This window comes from Psammomys obesus, unplaced genomic scaffold (assembly GCF_907164565.1).
Source record: "Psammomys obesus unplaced genomic scaffold, mPsaObe1.curated_primary_1811, whole genome shotgun sequence".
Lineage (NCBI taxonomy): Eukaryota > Metazoa > Chordata > Mammalia > Rodentia > Muridae > Psammomys > Psammomys obesus.
Window position 1 is genome coordinate 15,787,672 of NW_026596073.1, and position 14,591 is coordinate 15,802,262.

The window sequence follows — 14,591 nt, forward strand, 5'->3', positions numbered from 1 at the left end:
AAAAAAAAAAAGCTGTCCAAAGGAGATGACAGTATAGATATGGATCAGATACGTGGCACAGAGAGAGGGAGCAAAGAATGAGGATTGGATGAAGAAAGGGAGTCACTTGTGAATTTCAGCCCAACATAGGAGAAGTGGGCACCATCAGTGTTACAGGAAATTTTAAAGGCATAGAAGATGGAGAAGAAAGGATGGCTCTAAATGCCCTTGGGTTACTCAGTTGGGGGAATAGAGGGGTCCTTTTCCCAAATAAGGGTGAATAGGATTTGACCCAATTTGTGTTGGGTACAAGGAGTGCATTTGGGGATGTACTTATCTCTATAGGCCTTGTAAGCCAACATGTCAAGGAAGCAAGTACAACGGATGCTCAAAGGGCTCTGCCTGGCTAGTGTTCCCAGTGTTTAAATCTTTGGCCTACAGAGGACTCATACTAAGCCCTATGTCAAAATCATCCCTAGGCTTAAACACGAAGAATAGCTCAAAATCCTGAAGAGCTCCTTTGAGCTCACATGTTGCTAGACATCTTAATACACCAGTGATTCTTATTCTGCGCAGATTTTGCAAAGGACAGCTCACCACCAGCATTTTATAAATTAGATGGTGGAGATCTAGAGTGAGTCATGACCCCACACCTGTATGACTATTAAAGTCTCAGCTGGGACTTGAACACAAGTGTGTTATGACAACGAGTCATTTGTTTGGTAGTCTCTGTGCTATGTGCACTTTTTCATATGTAACCTTCTCTAACAGTACACAAGTCTGCTGCCGGTGTTTGTTACTTTCTCAGCTCATCTGCTGAGCAGTCCAGGAGGATTTAGGTGCAGTGGCTTGTCATCAGTGAACTAGCACATTCTGAAGCCACAGGATTCTCCCTCTGCTCTCTTGGTGTCATCTTGTTTCTGTAGCACAAAGAGGACAGGGTCAGGTCTGGAGGGTGGTGGGTAAATGAGCTGGAGACGGATGCAAATACACCTGTAGGCCAATGATTCAAAATAACAGCCAAGTATTATGAATGACAATAAGGACATCTCTAAGATGTAGTGGGCTTATCAGGACTCATTTTCTACTAACACTAACAAGTTGCATTTTTCCAAGAATCAAAGGAATCTTGGCCTTTGGACTGTGCGAAACATGGATTGGATTAATTGGTCATGGTATCTCTCTATACCCAATCTTGAAATATAGAAAATTCTATTGTTGCTCATGTACTTTTCAGTCAAGTAGTGAGAATATCCCCTTCCAGTTTTGTGCAGCATGTGCACCCGCCAGATTGCAATGGAACAGAAATGTAATTCAGAATTGGCACTTCTTTCCTTAAAATGCCTAATTTCTAGGTAATGATATTATTCTTGCTGTCTATACAGAGCCTAATGTATTGACAGGACACAAACAGTGTTGAAGAACTTATTTTGACTGGAAATACTGTTGATTCTCCCTCCACAAACTGCAGGAGCAATGCTGAAGTTCAGGACACACGGTGTCAGCCAGGGTCTGTTCGACAATTCTATAAATCTCCAACCCTGCAAGCAGGTGGCGTGCATTTTGTTTAAAGGCAGGTTTTACAGCAGAATATCACAAGTCACTGTCAGACAGCATCCATTCATTCCTCGTTTCACTCCAACAGCACAGGAAGACTAAGAAAAATTAAAAGACAAATATTTTAGACAGTTGCTGCTTTTTGGAACAGAGAGATGAGAAACTTGCCTTGTTTTCTAAGAGAACTGTAAAAAAAATCATATAATCTCTCCCTAGACAGAGCTTCAGTAAATAAGCTGTCTTTGGATAGCTTTGAACCTGAGGTTACTGGCTAACATAAATGAAAATTGCATATGTTTAGGATTGACTTATGATCCTCATTCTGAGTGCTCTCTGAGGAGGAAGATACTTCATTCAGAGAGACCCTGATATCTATCAAATCAGAGGCTGCCAATTCTTTCTGCTGCTGAGATGGCTGTGCAACAATCACCAAAGGCGTAACCGAGGTCTGAGTTCATGGTCTAGTAAATCACTGTATTTTCATTTCAAGTACTTTGCATCTCGGTGTGCCACTGTGGCACCGGACACTGAGCTAGGAAGAAATACTAAAACTCTGAATGCTTAAACTAAGTTCATAGATACCTGATATACAGACTGTTAAGAGAAAGATTCAAGAAATTGTGAAAAGGCATAAGTATGGTCATTTTTTAATGCAGTAATCGTTTAATAATCATTTGCACAGACAGTTCCATGCACCAACTCCTTTCACCCATTGATTTCCATCTTTTATAAGAACTCTATCTAAATCAGCTTTTGCAGTTTTAATTTGGGAGGTCCTTCCTTTCCTTGGCTTAATTTATCCTAGGTTCTTAATTTTATGTTTTGTAGTTAACATCAGTGAGATTCCTTTTAAGATTTCTTTGTCAGTAACATTACTGTGTTGATTAGTGTTTTTCAACTAGGTGCAAGCTAGAGACACCGGGAAAGGAGGAACCTCAGCTAAGAAATGCTTCCACCAGATTGCTTGTGGGCATGTTCCTGGGAGGAATGTCTTGATTAGCAATGGTTGTAGAAGGGCCCATTCCCTCCCTGGGCAGTGCCGCTCAGGGAAGGTGGCCCTGCATGATACAGGCTGGCTGAACAAACAATGGAAAATAAGCCAGTAAACAACATTCCTCTACAATCTCTGCTTCAGTTCCTGCCTCAAACTCAGCTCTGGTATTTCTTGATGATGGACAATGACCTGTAAACCAAAATAACTCTTTTCCTCCCCAAGCTGTCAGTGTTTTATCACAGCAACTGAGAAGCCTAACTACGACAGTTATTATTGATTTATAAATATTATGATTTTTGAAGGTTGGCTTTGGGTGGTGGTAATCGAACACTAGACCTTGCATGAGCAAAGCAAGTTCTCCACCACTAAGCCACATCCTCCGGGGACAAAAACAATACTGTTGACCTTCATATGTCAACTTTGTATTCTCAAAATTTACTGACTTCAGTTCCAATAATGTTCTCAAGCTTTTATATGTATATTATCTTACATTTGAAAACAGTAAAATTTGACTTTTTCTTTTTTCATTTGTTTTATATTTCTTTAACTTTTTATTTGTGTGGCTAAGGCGCTAGTACTTTTTTAGATACAAGAAGTGATAGTGGAAATCCTTTTTGTGTTTCAGATATTAGAAGAAAAATTATTTCAAATCTTTCAGCTTTTCTCCATTCACAGTGTAAACTTTACTATATTATTTATACCTTTTATCACAAAAAGTTATTGAATCTTAAATGCTTTTGTGCATTTGTCAAAATAATACTCTAACTTTGTCCTTCATTTTTTGACTGACATGTATTTATTGGTTTATATGTGTTAAATTATCCTTATATTTCTGGCATAACCTTGATAACGATAAATAATATTTTGATATATTATTGGATTTGATGGTTTTTTTGAGTCTATGTTTATTTCAGATAGTACTCTGCTATCTTTTTGTCTTGTATCTTTGTCTGATGGGGTGTCATTGTAATGCTACTCTTGTAGACTGAGTTTTGAAGAATTTCTTCCTTTCAATATTTGTATTATTGGGAGAAACTTTAGAATGAAATAAAAGTTTTGCTATTTATATAGAAACACAGAGCATAAGAACAGTAGGAATTGTGTTGATTATAGGAAATTCAATTTCAACAACTACTGTAATTTTTTAAAGCTTTTTACAAGTTTATTTCAATAAATTTTAGTGAGGTATATGTTAATATGAGGCATAAAGATATTTGTTTTTATTTAATGCAAATTAATTCAATTCTATTTACTTTGTTTTATAGATATGCATTTGTTTCAACCCAATAAACACTGAGTTTTTACCATGATTTAATAATTTTACTTGGAACTTTCATTAACCTAGTAATAATACTACAATATGGTATTTTCACCAGTAGAAACACACTGAACATCTAAGTGTAATATGCAGGGGAGAGAAATAAGTTAAAATGTTAGAGAAGAAGCATAATCATAATTTGAAGTCTTTTGCTGAAGAAGGGAAAAACTCCATTTTGTATTTGAAAACACTGGAACAGGGTATGCACAGAAGAAAACAAAAAAGTCTAGAAAGTAGAGCTACAGACATCCTAAAATATTATAATGACACACAGTGTTTATAAAAGTGCAGAATAATGTCTAATATATACCAGTTGCAAAAATCAAAGCACACCAGCCATTCCAATTCTTGGAGAATGTAAGACATCAGCATGATGGGAATGCAGGAAAAACAAAAGGTCAAAAATGAAACCCTGCTCTTTGTTCTTGTTCTCAGATCGGCAGCTTCATTTTCTGGTTCTGGTTAGACATGTAGATCTCAGACTTCAGCCCAAATGTTCTGTATTAGGATATTCACTCAAAGAAAACTAAGTGGTATTGGTTCTAAAGAAGAAGCACTAGATGACATTGTTGGACTGATGGGGAGTTGGAGCAGAGGCTAAGACAGCTTCCTCTTCCTGCAGAGGACCTAAGTCAGGTGGGTCACAGTCAACTGTGACTGCAGCTCCTGCAGGTCTCATGCCTTCTTCTGGCCATTGAAGGTGCCTACATCTATGTGTGCATATGCATACATACCTTCACACACACACACACACACACACACACACACACACACACACACACAACCACATGTAGAAAAATGGCCTATTAAAAAATGAAGGGATCAAAGAGCCAACAATCGAATTCATGACAGAGACTGCCCCTGCTCCCATTACTAGGGAACTCTCATGGAGACTGAGTTGCCCATGGGCTACATCTGAGTAGAGGGTCTATGTCCTTTCCATGCATGGTCCTTGGTTGATTCATCAGTCTTGGCAGTACCCCCTGGGCCCAGATTTTTTGCTCTGTTGCTTTCCTTGTGGAGCTCTCTCCCCTCCAAGTATTTCTATCTCTCTCTTTCTTTCGTAAGATTCCCTGCACTCTAGCCAAAGTTTGGCTATGAGTCTCAGCATCTGCTTCACTATCCTGCTGGGTAGAGTCTTTCAGAAGCCCTCTATAGTATGTTCCTGTCCTGTTCCCTGTCTTCTCTCACTTCCAATGTCTCTCCTGTTTGTCCTTCTGAATAAGGATTAAGAAATCTTCATTAGGGTCCTCCTTGTTGTTTAGCTTCTTTAGAATTATAAATTTTAGTATGTTTCTGGGTCACAGAGAAAAGGATCCTGACAGTCCTAATGAGACTTGATAGTCTAGGGTCAGATAGTATAGGACAGGGACCTCTCCTATTAGTGGACCAGGAGAGGGTAGAGGGGGGCAAGTGAAAGGGTGGGTGAAATTGGAAGGAGATAAGGGAGGAGGCTACAGCCAGGATACAAAGTGAATAGATTGTAATTAATAATAATAATAATAATAATAATAATAATAATAATTTTTTGAAAGTAAAGGGAAAGAACTGGGGCAATGGGTTAGTGTCTGTGAGCATTTGCTGCTCTTCAAAAGATCTCGATTCAATTTTTAACACCCACGTGGTGGCTCACAGACATCTGGAACTCCTGTTATCCATCATCAAGCCTTTCTGGGCACTAACCACTCAAGTGATATTCATATATCCATGTGGGAAAACACTCAATTTCATAAACAATAAAAATAAGGAAGTTATTTTTTTAAGTGAAGAAGCTTAATCATCAGACATGTAATCTTTGATTTCAAAGTTGATGTTAACTTTGTTTGGCTATCGAATACTAACCACATATGAATGCCTGAACATACTTATTTATAAACTAATAAAATCAGGCACAGTTCCATAATATTTTCTATTATCAAGTCATTTTCATGTCAGTCCGTAACAACTTATTTTTCCTATTTCATTAGCCAAACTCTAATTTAGACTTGGTGTGCAGAAATCAATTTAATTTTAATTCACTTAGATGTTTATTGCATAATGCACTAGCCAAATGTCATCCAGTTATTTAAAATATATTTAAAGAGGGAAGCCATCCATCCAATTAATACAATAACTTAGTCAAAGCAGAAAATGTGTGCACGCAATCCAAATGGATTTGTTCTAACCCATCTAACCAGTCTTCTACCATCTCATCACCAGGGTCTGCATCATACCATCACTTCCTCTAAGAGAGCAGACCTGGCACAGGGCAGAAACCCTCACTTTCAAGTCACCTCTCAGAGCAACATGGATTCAAAGCTCGGAGATGACATGTACAAGTCACGTGAATACATATGGGATCCTTCAGTCTCCAAATTTCTTTCTTCATAATGTAGGAAAACTACTTCCTACTCTGCATAACTGGTAATCATGCATTGAAAGAAAATACGTCTAATGGATTCAACACACAGTGGACAGTATACTTATTATTGTAATTATTATAAGAACTGGGTATGATAGCACAGTCCTTTAATTGTCTCACTCCTAGAGCTGAGGTAGGTAGATCTCTGTGAGTCAGAGGCCAAAGTGATCTATGTAGTGATAAGCCAATAAGGACCATAAAGTGAAACCCTTCATACAAAACCTGAAAACTAATTACATAGAGTTGAAACCAAATGATCATCTTCATCATCATCTTCATCTTCACCAGCTTCATCGTCATCATCATCATTACGGTACTAGGGATTGAATCCAGGTACTGGCAAGTGCTCCACCAGTGGACTACATTCTCATCCTATTAATAATAAGTGGTACATAATGTTTAAAGTGTTTTTTCCTCTGTGTATGTGTATTATGTTATGTTTATTATCAATTAGTTACTATAGTAACTCCTTATTAATGCTGTTGCTTTGTTGTTTAATATGAATTCTGGTAAATCTTTGTACTCATAAGCCAATAGTGAGATTGTGTCTCCATGCCAAGAAGTAATTTGACAATGTTTTGAAGTTTGGATTGTAACTTTCATCACAGAGTAAAACAATTAGGATTCATTTCTTTCTCCCTTTCATGGTATCAGTGAACTATTTTTGCTCTAATTTTAATTTCAAATTCCTAATCTACATCTGTTGATAATAGAAAATTCCTTGTTCAATGAGTCACCATGTTGCCAGTACCTTGCTTTGAATCACTTTGTTCCAAAGCACTTCTGTGGATCTGTGGAGTTATTTCCCACTCTTTTTTTTTTCATGAATAAAGCAAAATAATTTTCTAATTTTTCTCTCTCTCTCCCTCTCTCTCTCTCTCTCTCTCTCGCTCTCTCTCTTTCTCTCTCTCTCTCACACACACACACACACACAAACACAATTGCCACTTTCCTCCAGAAACAACATTTGTCTGCTTTCTGGGTAGGAGTGAGAGAAACACTGACGTCCTCTTTGAACTGTGAGACAGGAAAGTAAAGCAGGAAAAGGGACCATTGGATTCTGCAATCTCTAAAAATAGAATTAATAAAACAAGGGAGGGGAGGCACTGTCAAATGAATTATCTATTTGATATAGGAAGTATTTAGTTCGTTTCAGAGAAATGCCAGAAATCAACTGCTCACTGGTTTTCATTTCTAGTTACATTAATATTTTAAGCTATTGGCATTTCAGTGAATTAATTGTTGAACTATTCCTACAGTTGGAAACACCTACTCCAGGCTGCCAGGGCTTTTTGAGACAAGTAGCTAAGTATAAGGGAATTAGCCTTTGCCTTCTAGACTCATGAGATAGAAACACTGTGGAGGGAAGTAACATGCAAAACAATAGCTAGTACAAACTGGCGCAGAGAGGTGTGTGTTCCACCGGCTGTGGCTTGGTGTCCACAGCTGGGTGCAGGAAATTGAGCTTGCTACCTGAGCTACCTGTAGAAATTCTTTTAAACATATTGAGCTGGGCATGGTGTTGCACGCCTGTAATCTCAGCAGAGGGATGCAGAGACAGGTGGATCTCTGTGAGTTCGAGACCAGCCTTGTCTACAAAGCAAGTCTGGGACAGCCAAGGCTACACAGAGAAACTCTGTCTCAAAAGCCCTTCCCTACCAAGAACATTAAAAAATGTCTTGATTTATTTATTTCTGAATTTCTTCGCTTACTTTTTTTTTTCATGTAATACTTTTTGATCATATTCCCTTCCCTTCTTTCCCTTCTCCCAGATGGCTTAGTGGGTAAGAACACTGTTGCCAAGACTGATGACCTGGCCTTACTCTCCAGGTCCTAATGATGGAAGGACAGAAGCAACACTTGCAAACTGCCCTCTAACCTCCACACATGCCACAGCACACACACATGCATACATACCACACACACACACACACATACACTCACTCACACACAAACAGAAACTAAACAAATACAGTGTAATATATTTTTCTGAAGAATAAGCATATAAGCGACTCAGTATACATCTAGATTAGCCTTTGATTTCTTCATTCAACTAACTTCTGACCACCAGGGTTTCAGGAACACCAGAGATTGGGTAGTCTAATACCATGACAGAAGAAGCAATGGAGCTGGAAGGGTGAGAAAGGGATACATAGAGAATATTATATTTAAGAAAATAGTTTGTGGAACACCAGCATGGCACAGCTGTCTCCATGATGACCCTAATTTTCTCTGCTAAAACCAAAATATATGCCACAGGAGAAATGTTAAGTACGCAGGGCTCAACCTAACTTAATTCTGTCCTGAAGTACAGGTATGTCAAGACATCACACTCTAATCTGTAGGATGTACACTTAGCATTCCAAGTTAAAAACAACTACACATAGAAACAAAATGGCAGGCAGAAATCACAGGGCTGGAGATTATGTGGTCTTAGTCCACAATCTCTTCCATCAGCTCTTTTACCAGCTGAACTGGAGAGTCACTGGCAATCATAGTCACATGGGGAAGAGAGGACATTGTACAAGGAAGCATTTTTCAAATGATCTTGTCACAGTTAACATTTCTGCTCTCCTCCAAGCTTAAAATTAGTATGTAGGAACAAAAGTCCACAGGCTTTTCTCTGAACAGGCCTAAGATTTGTTGAGTTATCCTTTGTAGGTCAAATAGGATTGGAAGCAATGTTTGGGGTATTGGAGAGTAGAAAGAGATATTGAACCATGAGAGGGGAAAAGCATGTGATAATAACGCCCATCATGGTGAAAATAGGTATTCATAAAGAAACAGAAAAAGAAGATAGGGTTCTCTGTTGCTTTTCTTCTCTCCTTCCTTTCCTCCCTCCCCTTGCCTTTTCCCACCCTCTCTCTCTAAATCAATAGCAATTCTAGAGACCTATCAGTTTTTCAGTGCAGTCATTGAATTAAATGCAGGAAACCTCCCCTTCCCACACAGTAAAGCAGAAACAAAATCAGTATTCTGGCTATGTTCCTGGCATTCGGCTTGATAAGCTGTGCGAGGAGCTACTTGTCAAAGCCCTCTGATAATGAAAATGGCTCTCTTCACATTACAAAGATATTGCTTATCTAGTAGGGCTTGAGAAGCTGCAAAAATTCTTCTGCTTTTTTTCTATTTAAATTCTAGTCTTCCACATGCGGTTTAGGCTTGTGACATTTTGTTTCTGACTTCCTTGCCAAAAATATCTGCAGGGATGTGTGGGCCGCTGTTATGTTTTGCTTTGTAAAATAAGTCAAAATATGGCTGCCTGCAATTTTGGAAGACTTTCTAAAACTTAAGAGTTCTTGGTGGTGACTGTTGACCACTTGTCCCAAAGTCTAGAGACAAAATAATAAAAGTCTCAAAGTGACCCAGAGGAAGACTTTGTCAGATAGCAGTCATCTGTGAAAGCAGCCTGGCCACATACCTGTATTGAAAGGGCATCTATTCATTTACTGAAAAGCAATCAACAATAAGAGACAAACTGTAGTTAATTGTTTTATAAAGCAAAATCAAAGGAATTGTCCCGTAAAAGTGACTTTATACTTTGTATTTTTTTTTCCTGGATTGTTCTCTCCTTTAAAGGAGCACTTTTAGTTTTACATCGGTTCCTTTTATGAATAAATAGGAAAGTACATTATGTGAAAGGATACAATTTAACTTGGTGCACCCCAGGGAAGGTTTGAACAAAGTGCTACTGTTTCATTATGTTCCAAGTTATGAATAGCATCCACAAAAATGAAAACCCAGGCAAATCTAACATAGACGGTCATTTAAAAGCAAGTCATGTGTATAACTCTTTCTTTTCTGTGTGAAAGGGTGAATGTGATAAGCACCACCAAAATAACTGTACATCCCTGGTTGCTAAATGCCACGTAACTCAATACATCACTTATCGCCTCATAGAGTTCTTAAACACAACCAATGCACAGGATGAGGGCACAGAAGCCGAGAATAGAAACCGAGTAAGTATTCCAGAGTTGTGTAGCATCCCAATAGTGGAACAGTGATAGAATCTAAGTTCCACTGACAACAAAGAGCGTGGATCACACCATGATCCTTATGTGTGTGGGGACATATGGCAAAATTATAGCAAAGCCTGTTAGTAAGAAAGGCAAGCACAGGAAATAACTGAGCAGCACAGGCCTCCACTTGGCTTTGGCTATATACGTACTCTTTTTTTTTTTTTTTCCTACAATACACCTGGAACCTCAAACCAGTATCTGCAAGGAGTGTACACACACATCTTTCTAAAGCATGCATTTAGCAATAATAGCAACCTAGGACTTATACCTGCATGAAGCTGTCTGTGCACCCTTCTCTGAAAAATCAATAACATTTCTTCTCCCGTCAATAACCTTCAATTTATACAGATTCTATTCAGTCTTAATATGTTTATATCCAAGTGTGACGGTAGGAGAGTTGATTTATCCTGAACTGGTTTTATGTGCCTGTGCAATAAAGAAAACTGTGTCTATCAAATAAACATTTAAGGGGAATCTTCTATTTACCATCTCATGCCTAGCATAGTTTGGTATACATATAATTAAAACAAGATGCATCCTGGGAAGAGAGATGTGTAATGTGCAAATTCATACCTACTCTGAGACTGCCAATCAAAAGAGAAAAGGCCTGCCCTGTGACCCTTAGCAACCAAACGCCTCCTCTTAAACCACATGAAAAGAAGCCACAAGCAGTAATTATGGGCCTTGATTATCCTCACACGTGTGGTCTGTTTTATGTTTTATGGTGTAGTTCTTTATGATACCTACTATCACTTTATTTTGAATAAAGTTTCCTTGCTATCCTGAAATTTTCCAAGCCTTTGTTTTAAAATTTTAATAATAATTTTTAATAATAATAAAACCTGGAAACTCCATGCCCAGAACACAACCACAAGCAACACTACCATTATTCTGTATAGGATTATTTTTATTTAATTATTTTTATTTTTATTAATTACAGTTTTTTCACTTTATATCCCCTCCGTCGTCCCCTCCCAATCCCATCCTCCCTCTTCTCCAACTGTGTCCATCTCCCAGTCCACTGATAGGGGAGGTCCTCCTCCCCTTCTCTCTGATCCTAGTCTATCAGGTCTCATCAGGAGTGGCTGCATTGTCTTCTTCTGTGGCCTGGTAAGGCTGCTCTCCCCTCATGGGGAGGTGATCAAAGAGCAGGCCAATCAGTTCATGTCAGAGACAGTCCCTGTCCCCATTCCTATGGAGGCAACTTGCATACTGAACTGCCATTGGTTACCTCTGTGCAGGGGTTCCAGGCCAACTCCATGAGTGGTCTTTGGCTGGAGTATCAGTTTTAGAAAAGAACCCTGTGCCCAGACTTTTTGGATCCGTTGCTCTCCTTGTGGAGCCCCTATCCTCTCCAGGTCTTACCATCTCCCACTTCTTTCATAAGATTCCCTGTACTCTGCCCAAAGTTTGGCTATGAGTCTCAGCATCTGCCTTGATGCCCTGCAGGGTACAGCCTCTCAGGGACCCTCTCTGGTAGGCTCCTGTCCTGTTCCCTGTTTTCTCCCTCCTCTGATATCTACCCTCTTCTGAATGGGGATTGAGCATCTTACCCAGAGTCCTCCTTCTTGATTAGCTTTCTTAGGTGTACATATTTTAGTATGTTTATCCTATCTTATAGGTCTAATATCCACTAATGAGTGAGTATATACCATGTGTGCCTTTCTGCTTCTGGGATACCTCACTCAGGATGATCCTTTTCAGTTCCCACCATATACCTGCAAATTTCATGATTTCCTTGTTTTTTATTCTGAGTAATATTCCATTGTGTAGATGTATCACAATTTCTATATCCATTCCTCAGTGAGAGGCATCTGGGCTATTTCCAGCTTCTGGCTATTACAAATAAAGCTGCTACAAATGTGGTTGAGCAGATGTCCTTGTTGTATACTTGAGCATCTCTTGTATATATGCCTAGGAGTGGTATAGTGGATCTTGAGGAAGCGCTAATCCTAGTTGTCTGAGAAAGTGCCAGATTGCTTTCCAGAGTGGTTGTACAAGTTTACATTCCCATCAGCAGTAGAGGAGGGTTCCTCTTTCTCCACAACCTCTCCAGTGTGTTGTCACTTGAGTTTTTGATCTTAGCCATTCTGATGGGTGTAAGGTGAAATCTTAGGGTCATTTTGATTTGTATTTTCCTGATGGCTAATGAGGTTGAGCATTTCTTTAAGTGTTTCTCTGCCATTCGATATTCCTCTGCAGAGAATTCTCTCTTTAGCTCTGTACCCCATTTTTTAATTGGATTACTTGATTTTTTTTTTTTTGCTGTTTAACTTCTTTAGTTCTTTATATATACTGAATATTAGCCCTCTGTCAGAAATAGGGTTGGTGAAGATTCTTTTCCAATCTGTAGGCAGTCATTTTGTTTTGACAACAGTGTCCTTTGCTTTTCAGAAGCTTTTCAGTTTCATGAGGTCTCATTTATTAATTGTTGCTCTTAGAGCCTGTGTTGTTGGTGTTCTGTTCAGGAAGTTGTCTCCTGTGCCAATGAGTTCAAGTCTCTTCCTCACTTTTTCTAACTGATTTAATGTGTCTGGTTTTATGTTGAGGTCTTTGATCCACTTGGACTTTAGTTTTGTGCAGGGTGATAAGTATGGATCTATTTGCATTTTTCTACATGTAGACATCCAGTTAGACCAGCACCACTTGTTGAATTACTCAAAAGAAATCAGTAGCCCTCCTGTATTGAAAAGACAAAAGTGCTGAGAAAGAAATTAGGAAAACAACACCCTTCACAATAGCCACAAAAGACATAAAGTACCTTGGTGTGACCCTAACCAAACAAGTCAAAGACTTGTATAAAAAAAATTTCAAGCCTCTGAAGAAAGAATAAGAATAAGATAACAGAAGATGGAAAGATCTCCCATGCTCATGACTTGGCAGGATTAACATAGTAAAAATGGCCATCTTACCAAAAGCAATCTACAGATTCAATACAATTCCCATCAAATTACCAACACAGTTCCTATAGACCTTGAAAGAAAAATTCTCAACTTCATATGGAATAACAAGAAACCCAGAATTGCTAAAACAATCCTCTACAATAAAAAAATCTTCTGAAGGTATCTCCATCCCTGATTTCAAACTGTACTATAGAACAACAGTAATAAAAACTGCGTGGTACTGGCATAGAAACAGACTGGTGGATCAATGGAACTGAATAGAAGACCCAGAAATAAACCCACACACTTATGGACACCTGATTTTTGACAAAGATGCCAAAACCATACAATGGAAAAAAGAGAGCATCTTCAACAAATGGATTATATTTTTAAATAGCCAATTATAAAGACAAAGTCCACTGGTGCTTTCAAATTTTTAACATGAGGACTTTAAAATGTATGCTGATCAGTGTACGGTATACGTACTCTACCGACTGTAGTTTTAATACATCTAGGCCAGTGGCTCTCAAACTTCCTGTGCTGTGACCCTTTCATACAGTTCCTCGTGTGTGGTGACCCTCAACCATAAAGTTATTTCATTACTACTTCATAACTGTGATCTTGCTAATATTATGACTCAGAATGTAAATGTCTGATATGCAGCAACCTCTGTGGCCCACAGGTTGAGATCTGCTGATACAGGGTACATTTTCACCCCTTTAAATACCATCCACAGTAGATCTTTTTTTCACCGTGTTAAGTCCACAGTTACATTTTTAAGTGTATATATTAAAAGAATATAAAAAATTAGTGAAGTGGTCCTGCCATAGATTAGTAATGATTAAAATTATTGAGCTGTATATTTAAAATAGTACCTATCAGTATATCTCAGAAATACATGGTGAAATAAAAATTTCATGAGCAAATTGTTAAACAAGGCTTTGATATGGTGCATTGATATAAACAACTCTAAATGCATTTGTAAAATACTGTAGTTAGTTAGTTAGTTAGTTAGTTAGTTAGTTAGTTAGTTAGTTAGTTAAAAAAAAAACTTCTTCTTTGTTTAGCTTATGACTAAAGAGTTGGTGGGGTACCATCTTTCCTCTTTTTAGTTGGAGGAAATTATGTGTTCCAGAGTCCATTGGGCATACTTTTGTGACTTCTTTTTGTGCTGTATCTATGGGTCTGAGATTACCATGCAACCTTGATTACTGTTGCTGGACATTAACTCTTGAAAGAAGATACTGTCCTAGTTGGCTTTTTATTAGCTTAACATAAGGCAGAGCTCTCTGGGAAGAGAAACTTCATTGCTTGTAGGCAATTCTGTAGGGGCATTTTCTTTCTTAATGATTGACGAGAGAGGATCCAGCTCACTATAGTCAGCTCCAACCCTGGGCATGTGGTCCTGAGTTTTATAAGAAAGCAGACTGAGCAAGGCTTG

At 38.4% G+C, this 14,591-nt stretch overlaps 1 pseudogene; it reads left to right on the plus strand.

Annotated features, from left to right (window-relative positions):
- Positions 1–14,591, plus strand: part of LOC129690506 (BRCA1-associated RING domain protein 1-like) — a 69,904-nt pseudogene that overhangs the window by 3,033 nt on the left and 52,280 nt on the right.